At 43.4% G+C, this 18669-nt stretch overlaps 1 protein-coding gene and 1 pseudogene across 2 annotated transcripts in view; both read right to left on the reverse strand.

Moving 5' to 3' along the window:
• LOC311149440 (AMP deaminase 2-like) overlaps positions 1 to 6141 on the reverse strand; it is a 48938-nt pseudogene extending 42797 nt beyond the window's left edge. Inside the window, exon 1 of the transcript in view lies at positions 5779 to 6141. The product of the transcript in view is annotated as an AMP deaminase 2-like (transcript). The remainder of the gene's footprint in view (positions 1 to 5778) is intronic.
• LOC311149472 (uncharacterized protein) overlaps positions 1 to 18669 on the reverse strand; it is a gene marked incomplete at both ends in the record, with an annotated part of 790865 nt that overhangs the window by 266562 nt on the left and 505634 nt on the right. The gene's annotated exons all lie outside the window — the stretch shown is intronic.

Genomic DNA, 18669 nt, shown 5'->3' on the forward strand with positions numbered 1-18669 from the left:
GTGGCCAGCCAGGACAGATTACAGTTTAGTACAGTCCCTCAGTGGCCAGCCAGGACAGATTACAGGATAGTACAGTCGCTCAGTGGCCAGCCAGGACAGATTACAGCATAGTACAGTCGCTCAGTGGCCAGCCAGGACAGATTACAGGATAGTACAGTCCCTCAGTGGCCAGCCAGGACAGATTACAGGATAGTACAGTCCCTCAGTGGCCAGCCAGGACAGATTACAGGATAGTACAGTCCCTCAGTGGCCAGCCAGGACAGATTACAGGATAATACAGTCCCTCAGTGGCCAGCCAGGACAGATTACAGCATAGTACAGTCCCTCAGTGGCCAGCCAGGACAGATTACAGCATAGTACAGTCGCTCAGTGGCCAGCCAGGACAGATGACAGGATAGTACAGTCCCTCAGTGGCCAGCCAGGACAGATTACAGGATAGTACAGTCCCTCAGTGGCCAGCCAGGACAGATTACAGGATAGTACAGTCCCTCAGTGGCCAGCCAGGACAGATTACAGGATAGTACAGTCCCTCAGTGGCCAGCCAGGACAGATTACAGCACAGTACAGTCCCACAGTGGCCAGCCAGGACCGATGACAGCTTAGTACAGTCCCTCAGTGGCCAGCCAGGACAGATGACAGCACAGTACAGTCCCACAGTGGCCAGCCAGGACAGATGACAGTTTAGTACAGTCCCTCAGTGGCCAGCCAGGACCGATGACAGCTTAGTACAGTCCCTCAGTGGCCAGCCAGGACAGATTACAGGATAGTACAGTCCCTCAGTGGTCTGCTGAGCGCAAACTTGAACATTGTTAGATTTCTGTGCAACTTCCGGCACGCGTTTACTGTGAACACTGAAGCTGCACCCGTTTTAAATTACAGTTTCAGACAGTGGCCAAGTAGGCTACTGTGGCTATTTGATCATAATGTAGGCCTACCAGAGAGGCCTACCATCAAAAACTATGGAGAAAATGCATCCCATAACATTTTAACATGGAAATAGCTGTTTTATCGTTCAGCCTACAGTAGCAGCCCATGTGTGGTGTTCAATGTAGGCCTACATTACATTACACTTTGAAAAAAAACATGCAGGGCTTGACATTAACCTGTTTATCCACTAGTCCTTTAGACAAGGAAGTGACTGAAAATGTTGTTGTGTTGTTTGACATAAGAAACCACTTCACAAAATAAAATGCATTATTATTTCCATACCATTATTACAGAGAATCAGACAAATTATGCTACCCTCTGCCTATTGGCTATTTAGCTTATTCAAGCCTGTCTCAAAATACAACACTGCCCCTTTAAGAAGAAAAAAAAGCTCTTTACCTGACTTGCTTTTCAAAGATGTCTAGAAATGCACAGGTTTTGTGCTCTTGTAGGAAGCAATCCCTCCCCCGTTGCTGACTTTAAATCATCTATAACTGGGCTAATAATGGTTATGGCGCACAGGTCTGTGTAGAGTAGGGGCTGAGTCGTGCATGTCAATGCAATATAATCCTACTACGATGCGTTCTGCCTACAACAACATGTATTGCATAGTTAGTTTAGTTTCGGTATGTTGCATTGAAAGTGTCTAATATAGCGTTAATTCGATCACAATTCCCACATTAAAAGGGAAACGTTGATAGTGTTAACTAACGGGGAAAACTCTAGAAAGTTGTGAAGAGTGATGTTCAATCTCGTGCTTGTCTGCGCGGAACCCGCGCACATGCAGTTTCGAGGGAACATCGGAGGCACCCCTCCTCTACCACTGCGGTCCGGGCTCAGGGCTGACTCTCAGGGATGTTACATAACAACGGCATTCTGAACCCCGTCAGCCCTGCGGAACAAGGACAGCCTAGGCCTTAGTGCATCATCGGACGACTCCCATCGAATTCTAACACATGGAATTGTTTTAATATGGTCATACCATATGGATAATTTAGCTTTTTGAATTTTAGGACCCCTTTAGGTATACAAAAGAAAAGTATATATCATTAATTTTTTTATAAAATATTGAATTTGGGCTTTACTACTATAGCCCATAGAAACGCATTGAATAACACGTTCAGAAAATGTCAAAAAATACCGTCCAAAATAATAATCATAAGGAATAAGGTTTTGAAGTGTCTGTCCTATATCTAGGAGATAGAAGAAAGCTCAAGAAATATTTTAGTTTGTTTGGACACATATTTAAGCCCTTATTTTTGTTGACACAAAACGACCTACATACTTTCACTCAAGTGTATGGGTTACCTTCAGACGTGTCCCTTGACACTTGTGGGGGTCGTAGAGCAAAACTCGTGAGAGCCTCCCCATATTAGTTTGCAGGCCAAATGGTTCAGACCGATTTTTTCTCATCGTCAGACAAATACAGCTGTAGCTCTGCCACTTTCAACCGCATATATCTCTAGTTTAAACTCACAGATTTCGATGGGGACTTTTTTTTTATTATGTTCATTAGACTGGTGCGTCAATACTCTTAAGGATTCATTTCCCCTTACGTTGATGACTTTTTGCAAATTCAATCCGTTTTCCACATTGATTCAATGTCATCACATTTAATTTTTTTGGTTGAAATGACGTGGAAACAACGTTGATTCAACCAGTTTTTGCCCAGTGGGATAGCGGAGTCATTTTCACTTGTCGCTTCTGTGCTTGTTGTGGTAGCTCTTTCTAATTGATGGTAATCTGTTCAAATCACTGGTAGCTGTTTCTAACTGTGTCACGATCGTTGACTGAAGACACGGACCAAGGCGCAGCGTGATAAGCGTACATACTTTTATTTAATGTACTTTGTTGGTGCTGTCATCTTCAGGACAGGAATACCGGCTTACTTAACGGAGGAATAAACACACATGTTCATCGTTGGTGTTTCAACCAGAACGCGGGAAAATGCCCTTTCTTTATTTTCGCACATGCGCAGTTGTACATCTCTCATAGGGCATAACTGTACCAGTGTAAGAACACAATTTATAACATATTAGTCTATATGTTAACACCCCCACTTGCTCTTATACTGTACAAGTCGTATTCAACCTAACTATCAACACATTTAGCTTACAGTTATACATCTCACAAATGTCAGTTTACATTCCAAACATATAACCCAATAATTTTTCATTTTTGAACTTCGTTACAGGTTTAGTCAAAACATCTGCAACCATGTCTGCCGTTGGACAATATTCAATACTTATTTTGCCATCACTGAGCGCAGATCGAATGAAATGATATCTGATGTCAACATGTTTACATCTCTGACGACATACTGGGTTCTTTGACAGAGCAATTGCACCTTGGTTATCTTCAAAGATTGTTACTGGTGCATATTGGCACTCACTATCCATCTGGCCCAATAACTGTACAAGGTACAAACTTTCTTGTGTAGTAGCAGCCAGTGCCATGTACTCTGCTTCACATGTAGATAAAGCTACTGTTGGCTGCTTCTTAGACCTCCATGAAATAACAGGTCCACATTTAGTTAAACTAAAACAATACCCTGTTATGCTTCGTCAGTCACTTTGATCTGCTGCCCAATCAGCATCACTATATGCTACGAGGTTGAGTTTTTCCACCCCCTTTTTGTAACACAACTCCTGATTCATTGTCCCCTTCAAGTACCTCAACACATGTTTAGCTGTTATCCAGTGTTGCTCTTTTGGTTCTGATAGGTATTGTGACAGCTTGCTGACAATCCAACTGATATCCGGTCTTGTACATGTCATAACATATATCAAGCTGCCTATCACTTCACGATACCTTTTTGAATCAATAGGTTCACCATCACCATCAAAGTTTGTTTTTTTGTTCACATGGTGTTGACCTTGTTTTACAGTCTGACATACCAAACCTTTCCAGTATCTTGGTTATGTACCTTGTTTGGCTCATCTTTATTTTCCCTTCACTTTGTGTAAAATCAATGCCTAGGAAATGTCTAAGCCTCCCAAGATCTTTCATCTTAAATTTTTCACTTAACATTTCTTTTACACTTGTGAGTGAGTCACTATCACTAGCAGCGATAATTAGATCATCGACCCAAATTATCAAAATGATCCTTTCTGTTGCAGTTTGTTTGTTGTAAACACAGTGATCAGCTGGGTTCTGTGTAAAACCATTTTCACTAAGGTGATCATGCAACATTTTGTTCCAGTTCCTTCCTGACTGTTTCAGGCCGTACAGTGACTTGTTCAGTTTGCAGACTAGTTGCTCACCTGTATCTGACCTGACTTCAAAACCCTCTGGTTGCTCCATGTACACTTCACAGTCAATAGGAGCATGTAGATATGCTGTTTTGACATCAATCTGATGTAACTCTAAGTCATACTGAGCTGCTAGCTGCATCAAACAACGTACTGATGTCATATTTGCAGTTGGAGAAAAAGTCTCCTTATAGTCTATTCCTGCCACTTGACTATATCCCTTTGCAACATATCTTGCCTTGTATGTCTCAGTCTCATCTGAATTGTTTTTGACCGCATAGACCCACCTGCCCCCCACTGCATTTTTACCCTCTGGCAGTGTGGTCAATGTGAATGTATCATTTTCCCTAAGGGAATCCATCTCCTCCTTCATAGCAGTAGCCCAAATCTCTGATTTTGGTGAAATCATTGCTTCTTTGAAGGTTTGTGGTGCATTGCACATTACTCTGTAGCAGTAGTCAACACTAGGTGGTATCTGGTCATCACACTTCACTTTACACTCATAGTCTTTTAAGTACTGGGGCTTCTTCCTCTCTCTGTCTGGATAGCGTGGACTCTGACTATCTGAAGTCTCCATTTGCACATCTTGTGTCTCTTCGGAATTTTGATCTGCCATCTTGGCTTTTGGCATGGGGGATTGAAATCTCTCCCCATGAAGATCATCACTCATTTCCAAATCTGTCTGAGTTTGGCGTTCGACTACACCTTTTGTAACGAACTTGACTAATCTGTTTTTAAGAACTTTTCCAGTGTCTGGGTAGTAGACTAGGTATGCTGGACTATTTTTATCATACCCGACAAAAATACCCTTTTCACATCTTGAGTCCAACTTTTTCTTGTTCTGTCTGTATGCATAGCAAACAGATCCAAATTCTTTCATCTTTGAAAGATCAGGCTTTCTCCCAGTAAACATGTAGTGTGGAGTCTGTCCTACACGCTTATTGTAACACCTATTGCGAATTACTGCAGCAGTCATTACAGCATATGTCCACAATTTCTTTGGTAGGTTGCTCTCAAGTAGCATGCATCTTGCCATTTCAAACAGTGTTCTCCAATTTCTCTCAGCGGTCCCATTTTGATGGGGTGAATAAGGGGCTGAAGTTTCATGTCTTATGGCATTCTTACTGAGCAGTGACTGGAACTCTTTGGCTGTGTACTCTGTGCCATTATCTGACCTGACACACTTTATTTTTCCATAAGGGGCCACATCAGCAATAAACTTCTCAGTAGCTTTTACAGTATCACTTTTTGCTTTTAGGAAATACACAAAAACTGCCCCTGAATAATCATCCGTAAATGCTAGAGTATATCTGAACCCATCTTTCGCCTCTGGCTCAATAGGGCCAGCCAAATCAGTGTGCACAAGCTCAAGAGCTGCTTTTGCCTTTTCATCAGGCTCTCTGTTTCTGCTCTGAACAAATTTTCCCTGTGTGCAGATTTCACAGTTGAGGGTAGATTTGTCAATCTTACCTGTGATTTTCATTCCCTCTGTCACATTTTCTAACTTTGACACATCCGCAAAATTACAGTGGCCAAGAATTTTGTGCCATGTGTGAATATCATAGCACCCATGACATCCATCATCATTTTCATCACTTACAGTGTTAAGATAGTAAAGTCTATCGTACTCCTCGATGTCAAAAGTGGTACCGTTCTTGTGGATGAGCTTGTTACACCCCTGTCGAAAGTTGACTGAAGCTCCGTTGGCTGTCGTTGCTTTAACAGAGAAAATGTCCTGTGGAAACGACGGCACGTACAGCGCCTTCGTCAGCGTTGTTTTCACCCGACGACCCGTGTTGTCTCTCAGGTAAACCTCCGCTGCACCTCTCCTCTCCGCGACACCATTCGTTCTTGTTCCGTCAGCCAGCTCCACTGAATGTTTTTCCGGTTTGAAAGTCTCGTCAAACTCCTTAAACTTCCCGATGTCCGTGACTATATGTGACGTTGCTCCCGTATCAACCATCAGCCCTTTTTGTTTCAGTCCACGAACCTGACAGTCACTTATTTTGAATGCAAATGTGTGGCCTTCAGCATCTGTTGCTTGTTTCACATTGTCTCTTCTTTTTCGTCTGCAATTTGCGTCAGTATGAGTGGAGCGCTTGCAAAAACTACACCACTGTCTCCGTTCTCTGTGCTCTCCAGTAACGGTACATTCCCGGGCCTTGTGCCCTTTCTGGCCACAGTTGAAGCAGGTTATCTCGGTCCCTTTAGCTCTTCCTCTTGGCCAGCTAACTTTAATGTTACTTGCCTTCATCACGTTGTCGTCAGTGGAAATGGCGCTAAACTTCTCGGTGCTTTCATAGCTCCTCAACTTGGTTTTGAACTTGCCATAAGTTGTCGGCTCGTCACTCTGCGTTATGTGGATGGCAAACGGCTTAAATGATTCGGGCAAACCTTTCAGAATCATTGCAATCAACAGCCCGTCACTTAAAGTCTCTTCAGCATTCCTCAGTGCTGTAATAGCCGTCTCAGCACGAATGATATAATCCGTAACACTTTCGTCACTGGCTTTCTGAAGAGAAGTTAGCTCAGTGTAGAGGCTAATCACACGTGGCTTCCCTTTACCTGCATAATGTTCCCTCAATATCTTCAACGCTTTTCTCCCATCATCTGCTGCTTCTCTCATTATCAGGGAAAGACTTTTATCATCCAAAACCTGTATCAATTCGGCGTAGGCTTCTTCATTTTTCTCTCCGTCTTCTTCATCTTCATCCACGCTCAATATGGTGGCCTTTAGCCCTAGCAAACGCAAGTGTCCCAAAAACTTCGTCTCCCATAACTCGTAGTTTTTTTCATCTCCGTCGAAACATAATCTATTCCATCGGCTTCCATGTTCCCTCCTGGGCCCATAACCTGTTGGTGCTGTCATCTTCAGGACAGGAATACCGGCTTACTTAACGGAGGAATAAACACACATGTTCATCGTTGGTGTTTCAACCAGAACGCGGGAAAATGCCCTTTCTTTATTTTCGCACATGCGCAGTTGTACATCTCTCATAGGGCATAACTGTACCAGTGTAAGAACACAATTTATAACATATTAGTCTATATGTTAACATACTTAACAAACAAACGATACGTGAAGTCCTGAGGTTATAACACAACAAACCTTTACGGATCAAGATCCCACCAAGACTAGTGCAAAACAGGCTGCCTAAGTATGGTCCCCAATCAGAGACAACGAGCTACAGCTGCCTCTGATTGGGAACCACCCTGGCCAACATAGATCTAAACGATCTAGAACAAAAACATAGAAAAACTAAACATAGCAAATCCACACCCTGGCTCAACATTTAAGAGTCCCCAGAGCCAGGGCGTGACAAACTGGTGGTAATCTGTTCAAATCACTGGTAGCTGTTTCTAACTGGTGGTAATCTGTTCAAAACAAAGTGCAGCAGTGATTCCGATTTTCAAATGCAAAAATGTAAATATCTCTAGGCCTATTTATGCTGTTGTTCAATTGCATAGATCTAAGGTCGGACACGAATCTAGTTTTTCAACAGCTAGGCTCATATCAACTAGTCTGGCTAACACCTAACTTTCGAAGTGCTCCTGACTTCAGAGACTCGAATGGCTCTTTGTTGTCAGCACAATGCTTCAATAATGAAGGGGGCTGTGCTTTTACTGGTTGGCTCTCCTCTGTGTCTTTCTCACTCAAACACCCGCATGCACAGCCACACAGCGCACCCGAGCGCTGCCACCTTCCATTACAATGGTTGGATTTTTAAAAATCAAACAATGAGAGGTCTCAACCCTCAAGGGGAAAAAAAAACATTTGAGAGAACCAATCAAACCGGTCGCACAATTTCTGCGCTAATATTGCATTAACAAACGGCCTCCTTTCCAGACTCTTGTGGTCACAGCTTTCCAAGCGCTGTGAGTCACGTGGGTTGCGTCAGACAAGCCACAGATCAACATGGCAGTGTAGCCATTGTTCATAAAAAAAAAAATCTTTATGATGTCCAAATAAATGTGTCCAACCCCCATATCACACACTCACAAACTGAAATCATGTGTGTACATTGTACAATCATTTAGTGAGAGAGAGCCCAAATATTACATACATTTGTATATATCTGATTCAATGTAGACATGAATCCCTGTTTCAGTCATGTCTTTGGTCAGGTTCACGTGGGTCAAACAAAAACAGCCTAATGATTGGTTGAGTACACCCTCTAAACAGCCTAATGATTGGTTGAGTACACCCTCTAAACAGCCTAATGATTGGTTGAGTACACCCTCTAAACAGCCTAATGATTGGTTGAGTACACCCTCTAAACAGCCTAATGATTGGTTGAGTAAACCCTCTAAACAGCCTAATGATTGGTTGAGTAAACCCTCTAAACAGCCTAATGATTGGTTGAGTAAACCCTCTAAACAGCCTAATGATTGGTTGAGTAAACCCTCTAAACAGCCTAATGATTGGTTGAGTAAACCCTCTAAACAGCCTAATGATTGGTTGAGTAAACCCTCTAAACAGCCTAATGATTGGTTGAGTAAACCCTCTAAACAGCCTAATGATTGGTTGAGTAAACCCTCTAAACAGCCTAATGATTGGTTGAGTAAACCCTCTAAACAGCCTAATGATTGGTTGAGTAAACCCTCTCTAGTCGCCTCTTCCTCTCTGACTGCAGTCCAAACGTCACATGACCTTTGATCACATGATTTTTGTAAAGCTCATGCAGTCGACATGTAGGCGCAAAATTGACCATTTTTATCCCCATAATGCAATGCACTTTGAAAGGCGGTGACCAATGATGGCCCATTATCTCCATTTTGAGAAAGTAAAAAGAAGATAGCATGCTAGAGGACTCCATAGAGCACGATAGAGCACTCCATAGAGCATAACAGAGGACTCCATAGAGCATGATAGAGGACTCTTCTTTGTATCTGTCCCATTATGGCGCTTGTGAGCGCATGGGCAGCGCCATTGAAGTAGTCCATTTTCTTCTTCTACTATTTGTATGAGTTGGTAAACAAAGTGAAAGGGTATGTACTGCCACCTGGAGCGTTCCGTTTGAACAGTTATAAAGCCAAGGTTGGAGATTTACTGCCACCTGCAGTTATGGAATGTTTGCTCACAAGTATAATTTATTGACTGATCCGTCCTGGTGACCTGGATGGAATTATGTGATCCTTCCTAAACCCATAGGAAGTCTCACCCAGTTGACTACTTAAAAATGGTGAAAGTCCTCAATGGCGCTGCGCAAGCAAAAAAGGGCTTTTGGGCACTAGAGTCCTCTATCATTCTCTATGGTCCAAACCAATACTCTACTCTGTATTTGAAAGCTGTCGCACTGAGACTATTTGAAAGCTGTTGCATAGGCCTATGTAAGGTGCTTGAATGCTAACATTTACAGTGCATTCGGAAAGTATTCAGACCCCTTGACTTTTTCCACATTTTGTTACGTTACAGCCTTATTGTAAAATTGATTAAATAAACAATTTTCCTCATCAATCTACACACAATACCCCATAATGACTAATGAAAAAACAGGTTTTTAGAAATTTTTGCTAATGTATTAAAAATAAAATAAAACATTTTTATTTACATAAGTATTCAGACCCTTTGCTATGAGACTCGAAATTGAGCTCAGGTGCATCCTGTTTCCATTGATCATTATTAAGATGTTTCTACAACTTCATCGGAGTTCACCTGTGGTAAATTCAATTGATTGGACATGACTTGGAGAGGCACACACCTGTCTATATAAGGTCCCACAGTTGACAGTGCATGTCAGAGCAAAAACCAAGACATGAGGTCGAAGGAATTGTCCTTAGAGCTCCAAGACAGGATTGTGTCGAGCCACAGATCTGGGGAAGGGTACCAAAAAATGTCTGCAGTATTGAGGTCCACAAGAACACAGTGGCCTCCATCATTCTTAAATGGAAGAAGTTTGAAACCACCAAGACTCTTCCTAGAGCTGGCCGCCAGCACAAACTGAGCTATCGGGGGAGAAGGGCCTTGGTCAGGGAGGTAACCAAGAACCTGATGGTCACTCTGACAGAGCTCCAGAGGTCCTCTGTGGAGACCAGAAAACCTTCCAGAAGGACAACCATCTCTGCAGCACTCCACCAATCAGGCCTTTATGGTAGAGTGGCCAGACAGAAACCACTCCTCAGTCAAAGGCACATGACAGCACACTTGGAGTTTGCCAAAAGGCACCTAAATGACTCTCAGACCATGAGAAACAAGATTCTCTGGTCTGATGAAACCAATACTGAACTCTTTGGCCTGAATGCCAAGCGTCATGTCTGGAGGAAACCTGGCACCATCCCTACGGTGAAGCATGGTGGTGGCAGCATCATGCTGTGGGGATGTTTATCAGCGGAAGGGACTGGGAGACCAGTCAGGATCGAGGGAAAGATGAACAGAGCAAAGTACTGAGAGATCCTTGATGAAAACCTGCTCCAGGTGTGCCAAGCTTGTAGTGTCATACCCAAGAAGACTCGAGGCTGTAATCGCTGCCAAAGGTGCTTCAACACAGTACTGAGTAAAGGGTCTGAATACTTATGTAAATGTTTTTATTTTTACTAAATTTGCAAAAAAATCTAAAAACCTTTTTTTTATTCATCATTATGGGGTAGTGTGTGTAGATTGATGAGGGGAAAAAAACAATTTAATCAATTTTAGAATAAGGCTGTAACGTAACAAAATGTGGAAAAAGTCAAGGGGTCTGAATACTTTCCGGATGTACTGTATCAGTGGGTAACTGGTGAATTGGGAGGGGTAGCGAGTGGGGGGTGTTTTAAACCATGGGGGCTGGTTGCAGTTCAACTTAAGGAGGTGTTAAACACCGGAAGTGTTAATGAATTTACCTCCAAAAAAAGCAGAGAACCATTCACACAGACCCGATACCTGTATTTTGGTTACGGAGTCTGTGAAAATCAAATCAAATCAACATTTATTGGCCACATGCGCCGAATACAACAGGTGCAGACATTACAGTGAAATGCTTACTTACAGCCCTTGACCAACAGTGCATTTATTTTAAATAAAAAAGTAGAATAAAACAACAAAAAAGTGTTGAGAAAAAAAGAGCAGAAACAAAATAAAAGAACAGTAGGGAGGCTATATATACAGGGGGGTACCGGTGCAGAGTCAATGTGCGGGGGCACCGGCTAGTTGAGGTAGTTGAAGTAATATGTACATGTGGGTAGAGTTAAATAATTAACAGAGTAGCAGCAGCGTAAAAAGATGGGGGGGGGGGGGGGGGGGGCAGTGCAAATAGTCCGGGTAGCCATGATTAGCTTTTCAGGAGACTTATGGCTTGGGGGTAGAAGCTGTTGAGAAGTCTTTTGGACCTAGACTTGGCACTCCGGTACCGCTTGCCGTGCGGTAGCAGAGAGAACAGTCTATAACTAGGGTGGCTGGAGTCTTTGACAATTTTGAGGGCCTTCCTCTGACACCGCCTGGTATAGAGGTCCTGGATGGCAGGAAGCTTGGCCCCAGTGATATACTGGGCCGTACGCACTACCCTCTGTAGTGCCTTGCGGTCGGAGGCCAAGCAGTTGCCATACCAGGCGGTGATGCAACCAGTCAGGATGCTCTCGATGGTGCAGCTGTAGAATTTTTTGAGGATCTGAGGACCCATGCCAAATCTTTTCAGTCTCCTGAGGGGGAATAGGCTTTGTCGTGCCCTCTTCACGACTGTCTTGGTGTGTTTGGACCATGATAGTTTGTTGGTGATGTGGACACCAAGGAACTTGAAGCTCTCAACCTGTTCCACTACAGCCCCGTCGATGAGAATGGGGGCGTGCTCAGTCCTCTTTTTTTTCCTGTAGTCCACAATCATCTCCTTTAAGTGGTTTTTATTTTTCCATGTTTTTTACCCCTACCCCTTTCAGATATATGGAACAGCTGGTATAAAAATGCAGGCATGGTCAATCAGTGGGATTTTGGTCTGTGTATGAAAAGGATATTACTGGCCACCCATTTTAAAACTGACTGCAACTCTTTGTATAGGGTTGAATCATTAGCATACAGCTTTATTTAATGCCAGTGGCAGGTCATTGGTAAAAATAGAAAAGAGTAGAGGGCCAAGAGAGCTGCCCTGTGGTACACCACACTTTACATGTTTAACATTAGAGAAGATTCAATTAAAGAAAACCCTCTGTGTTCTATTAGATAGATAGCTCTGAATCCAGGATATGGCAGATGTTGAAAAGCAGGTCATGGTCAATAATATCAATGGCTGCACTGAAATCTAACAGTACAGCTCCCACAATCTTCTTATTATCAATTTCTTTCAACCAATCATCAGTCATTAAGCTGGCCCATCTAGCAGAAATTGCTCAGTTATGCCTCCAGGGCAAGATTCATGACAATAAACGTCAACCTGCTTATAAATACACAAGTCCAGGCCCTAGTTTCTATAGACTGGTCTGGTCTGGTGGTAAACTATTCTGTAAACTGTGTCCGTACTTCATTGCTCTTAGAAAAAGAGACAAGTGCAGATTAAAACATCAACGCTGAGGTCAAAGTTGGTCAAAAAATATAATATAATAGCCAATATTAGAGAGTTAACACACTTTCACTTCCACTGAAGGACGCCACCTGGCATTGGCGCCAAGATGGAAAATCCTTCTTTAAAGCTGATGGAGAATAAAGTCTTATCTCTCTCAATCTGTTCATTCATCCCATTGTGCCATCTCAGTATGTCAGGAGAGACTGTAATACTGCACAGTAGATAATACATAATACATGGCCCTGTCAAAGTTTGTTCCAACTATTTTGATCAGTTAACCTCCCCTTTCCAACTTTTCCTATAGCTACATTTTGTAATATACTGTTACACTTACAATGTGTCCATAAAGTGGTGTTGACGGCAGCCTGGATTGGGGTCAATTCTATTTCAGTTCCAGTCTGTTTTAAAACAACAACACTGAAATTGGTTTTGAATATTATGTAAATTGTTTAAGTAAACAAAATTCAAACTTTTTAACATCATATTAACAGGATGATTGGATGTTTTATTTTATTTTATGTGCCGCATTTAAGGAAAATGTAATAAATTGTATTTCCATTTATCCAGTCCTTAAAATTAATGTGTCTCTAAGACTGTCTTCCGGTTGTCTTCAAAAGTAGAATTTGTTTCACTGTCTGCTTCTTAAAACCAACCCAAGAGGAAGTACAAATGTAACGATAAGCATTGGTATTCAAAACAATTTGTAAGGCTGTGTGTGTAGTTGCTTTCGTATTTTAGGGATTACTGTGAGTAGCGGCTTACTCTACGTCATCACTGGGAGTATCCCTATATATGGCTCTCTTGTAGGCTAAACCACTTATCTATGGTATAGCCGTTGTGGCTAGGGCCTGAAGTAAACCCTCTGACCGGCCCTACATGCTAGCAGGCTAATACCATAGAGATGGACTATATAAACCCTCTGACCGGCCCTACATGCTAGCAGGCTAATACCATAGAGACAGACTATATAAACCCTCTAACCGGCCCTACATGCTAGCAGGCTAATACCATAGAGACAGACTAGATAAACCCTCTAACCGGCCCTACATGCTAGCAGGCTAATACCATAGAGACAGACTAGATAAACCCTCTGACCGGCCCTACATGCTAGCAGGCTAATACCATAGAGACAGACTAGATAAACCCTCTAACTGGTCCTACATGCTAGCAGGCTAATACCATAGAGACAGACTAGATTAACCCTCTAACTGGCCCTACATGCTAGCAGGCTAATACCATAGAGACAGACTAGATAAACCCTCTGACCGGCCCTACATGCTAGCAGGCTAATACCATAGAGACAGACTAGATTAACCCTCTAACTGGCCCTACATGCTAGCAGGCTAATACCATAGAGACAGACTAGATAAACCCTCTAACCGGCCCTACATGCTAGCAGGCTAATACCATAGAGATGGACTATATAAACCTGGGGTTTGGCAAGTCAATGGGAGAAGTAAACAATTATTCCTTAGTTGTTAATTTTCTAAAGGCAAAACCTAGATTCGAACCAATATCTTAAGTAGTTGAACATGTTATTACTCCAACCTAATGAAAGGGACTAACTGACATGTTTTCATTCTCACAACTTTATAACGTAGAAGTGCCTTTGATTTAACGGCATGCACATGCACAGTTCGGCCTGACAAAACCGTTAAGACCCAATTATGTGGTCCTCTGTAGCTCAGCTGGTAGAGCACGGCGCTTGTAACGCCAAGGTAGTGGGTTCGATCCCCGGGACCACCCATACACAAAAAATTTATGCACGCATGACTGTAAGTCGCTTTGGATAAAAGCGTCTGCTAAATGGCATATTATATTATATTATTATATGTTTCTGAGCAAGAGCTTAGCTAGCTAACGTCGTCATGACATCACCTACAAGCGTTAGTGTGGATTTATATTGGAGAAGCAGTTTTTAGGCATCTTCATACTAAACCATCTTTGGTGAAAGCCCTTAGTGGCGCTTCCCATGCTAAAACAGGCTTTGGGCCAATGTGCTCCCTCTATCCAACTCTTGACTATAGTTATAAATAAAGGATAAGAGTTATCTACAGAACCCTCCTCTGGTTACTAAACACAATCTGTTGAATCTCAAACCACCATACTATCACTCAACACAGTGCCAATAGGTGTCAATTCAAAGTGAATGAAGATAATGTATCCCTGATCCCTTTGAATTGACACTATGGCACTATAGGGATTAGTAGGTGGAGTGGTACGGAGAGCGGGAGAGAGACATGCACGTTGTTACAACACTGTATATATACATAATATGACATTTGAAATGTCTTTATTCTTTTGAAACTTCTGAGTGTAATGTTTACTGTTAATATTTATTGTTTATTTCACTTTTGTTTACTATCTACTTCACTTGCTTTGGCAATGTTAACACACGTTTCCCATGCCAATAAAGCCCTTAAATTGAATTGAAATTGAAATTGAATTGAGAGAGAGACAAAAAGAGAGAGACAGACAGACAGCTCTACCACCTCTACCAGGGAGCAACTGAGACCAGAAATCGTCCCGGGGATTTCTAACACACTGGGCCATTTTTTCCCCTAGAGGCCACCATTGTTTTTATCATGGGTATTTGCCTGAGCTGGTCTATGGCCTACCTCAAAAGCCCTATGCTTCAGGTAAAGACAATAAACCCCTGACAGACACGTGTGTTACAATAATAACCTATACTTAGTTAACAAATTAACAAATTGGCTTGAGGTGGCAGCCAGTGACTAAGCAGATGAGGGTTGGGTTCAAAGATCAGTAAGTGGGTGGTCCTCTGTAGCTCAGCTGGTAGAGCACGGCGCTTGTAACGCCAAGGTAGTGGGTTCGATCCCCGGGACCACCCATACACAAAAATGTATGCACGCATGACTCTAAGTTGCTTTGGATAAAAGCGTCTGCTAAATGGCATATTATTATTATTAAGTCACACATGGTACTGGCTCTGCAAATAGTTGCGGGAACTAATGGGACCCATTAAACGTGCAGGAGGCAATAGGATTGGCCCTACTGGGAGTCTATTCACGTGTATTTGGGTGAATGAAACCCTGTGGCACAGCAATATTCCGTGTGAGGGCCTCTCATTCCTTTATCTCAGTCTGAGATAGAGCCACACGCTTGGCATTGAAGTTCAACTGCTGACATGCAATGCTTTTGGGCAGTCCGCAGGCTTTTCCCCTGTTGCCCACGCAGGCTTTTCCCCTGTTGCCCACGCAGGCTTCAGGTAAAGCCAGTAGAATAGGTATAGAAAACGGTCTTACATTTACATTTTAGTCATTTAGCAGACGCTCTTATCCAGAGCGACTTACAGTTAGTGCATACATTATTAATTTTTTTCATACCCCCCTGTGGGAATCGAACCCACAACCCATCAACTGAGCTACATCCCTGCCAGCCATTCCCTCCCCTACCCTGGACGACGCTGGGCCAATTGCACGCCGCCCCATGGGTCTCCTGGTCGCGGCCGGCTACGACAGAGCCTGGATTCGAACCAGGATCTCTAGTGGCACAGACCACTGCGCCACTCGGGAGTCTTATATCCATGGTATAGGAATTCTGTTAGTGTTCAAGTTTCATGGCAAATTAATGAACACAAACACTAGATGATCTAAGAATGGAGATTTTGCTGCGAAGAGACAGAATAATTAGATGATTTGTTTTGGTACTGTCCATTTGGAGCTTGTTTTTGGTCACAGGTTCTGGAGTGGCTGAAGAACTGCAGCATTTACCTGGAGCTAACTCTGCAGATAGCACTGCTGGCTGAAAAGTCATAGTTAATCAATCAATAGTATAACAATAATACTCTTAGCAAAGGTGTTTATCTTTAATTTACAATCTGTAGAAACTATGAGAATGGAAAGGTTCAGAAACATCACAGCACAGTAGAAAAATATATGGCAAATAGAAATCTAAACTGGATGGTGTTCAGAGACAGATGGGAGGTGTTGAGGGGAGCTGAAGGATGGGACTAAAAACAAACAAAAGATAACTAATGTAAAATATACTGTCTGTGAAATGTATATAGTATGTGGGAGCCTAAGTATAATTGTCCATTAGTTTACTCCAATTAGGGGAGGGGTGGTGGGGTTAGGGGAAAATAATAAAGGAAAATATATATATTAAAAATAATATATATATTTATAAAACACATGTGGGGGATTGGAAATTATGCAGACAATTACATTGATAGAAGCTATAATCGATCACAATATTAAAGCTGATCTTACCCCATAAATAAGAGAAAAAATAATAAAGAATGGAGCATTTGTAACCAAGGTGATTTGGTCAAACATGCTGGCGTAATGAGTAACGCCTAGACCTTAACCCTCGCAGTGTTGTGGTGCACAGATGACCTGGGTTCAGTGTTGCGGTGCACAGATGACCCGGGTTCAGTGTTGTGGTGCACAGATGACCCGGGTTCAGTGTTGCGGTGCACAGATGATCCTCCGGTTTCAGAGACCAGCTAGTCACACATGCCAATCAATTGGACCCAAGAGAGCGTGCAACACTCTGGGGATGGGCTCTGGGAGTCTGGGACAGGGCCATCCGCTTCGTATTAAACTCATGACATGGAGCCATTCCATGGCTGAGCAGGGTGACCCAGTTGCTCCCCTATTCTCCCACAGTCCACCCACAGTGCACCCACAGTCATCCCACAGTCCACCCACAGTCCACCCACAGTCATCCCACACAGATGGCAAGGGGCCATCTGCCCGGTTGAAGCCTGTCCCTCCCTGGGTGGATCAGGGGCTTTGTGGGGGTAATCTCCTCAAAAGATCAGTAGTGGTGATGGTGGGGGTGGTGTGTGCTTGTATGTGTTTGTTTGTGTGTGTGTGCATCTGCACGTGTGCATGCAAGCGTGTGTGTGTGTGTGTGTATGTGGGAGGCCTGTGTGTGTGTACGTCCGTGTGCGCTTGCGTTTTATGAACGTCTGCTCGTGCGCCTGTGTGTGTGTGGTCGGCCTGGCCTAGTCCAGCCATCCACGCCTCAGAGACCTCAGTTGGGATTGGCTAGATGATGGCTAGGAGGAGGCCATGATTAGCTGACTATGGAAGCCTTTGGGGATTTGGCTCTGGAGTAAATTAGCTAGCTGTCACTTAGCGTTTCCGTTAGGGGAGTGTCAGTGACGTACATCTGATGCTGACCATCTCATGAAAGCATTTGAGTCCAGATGGAGAGATGCAAAATGTAGCCTTAGATCGGGGTTCCTTTCTGCTTTTTTGGGATAAAAGTGTCCTCCCGGAGAGGTTACCAGGGTTCTCGAACTGCGGCTACCAAAGTTCTGTCAGGGTTCTGTCAGGGTTCTGCCAGGGCTCTACCAAGGTTCTACCAGGGTTTTGCCAGGGTTCTGCCAGGGTTCTGCCAGGGCTCTACCAAGGTTCTACCAGGGTTTTGGTCAGGGTTCTGCCAGGGTTCGACCAAGGTTCTACCAGGGTTCTGCCAGGGTTCTGTCAGGGTTTTGCCAAGGTTCACCAACTCCACTCCTGTAGTTGCCTTTGTCATGGGCGGGTGCTGAACCCTGGTCTAAGGTGTAGCGGAGGTGAGTCAGACTCACACGCTCGTGATGAGGTAGGTTAACCCTGGTCTAAGGTTGTGATGAGGTAGGTTAACCCTGGTCTAAGGTCGTGATGAAGTAGGTTAACCCTGGTCTAAGGTCGTGATGAGGTAGGTTAACCCTGTCGTGATGAAGTAGGTTAACCCTGGTCTAAGGTCGTGATGAAGTAGGTTAACCATGTCGTGATGAGGTAGGTTAACCCTGGTCTAAGGTTGTGATGAGGTAGGTTAACCCTGGTCTAAGGTTGTGATGAGGTAGGTTAACCCTGGTCTAAGGTCGTGATGAAGTAGGTTAACCCTGGTCTAAGGTCGTGATGAAGTAGGTTAACGCTGGTCTAAGGTCGTGATAAAGTAGGTTAACCCTGGTCTAAGGTCGTGATGAAGTAGGATAACCCTGGTCTAAGGTTGTGATGAAGTAGATTAACCCTGGTCTAAGGTGTAGCGGAGGTGAGTCAGTCTCACAC

This window comes from Coregonus lavaretus (genome assembly GCF_964263955.1).
Source record: "Coregonus lavaretus genome assembly, chromosome: 22".
Classification (NCBI taxonomy): domain Eukaryota; kingdom Metazoa; phylum Chordata; class Actinopteri; order Salmoniformes; family Salmonidae; genus Coregonus; species Coregonus lavaretus.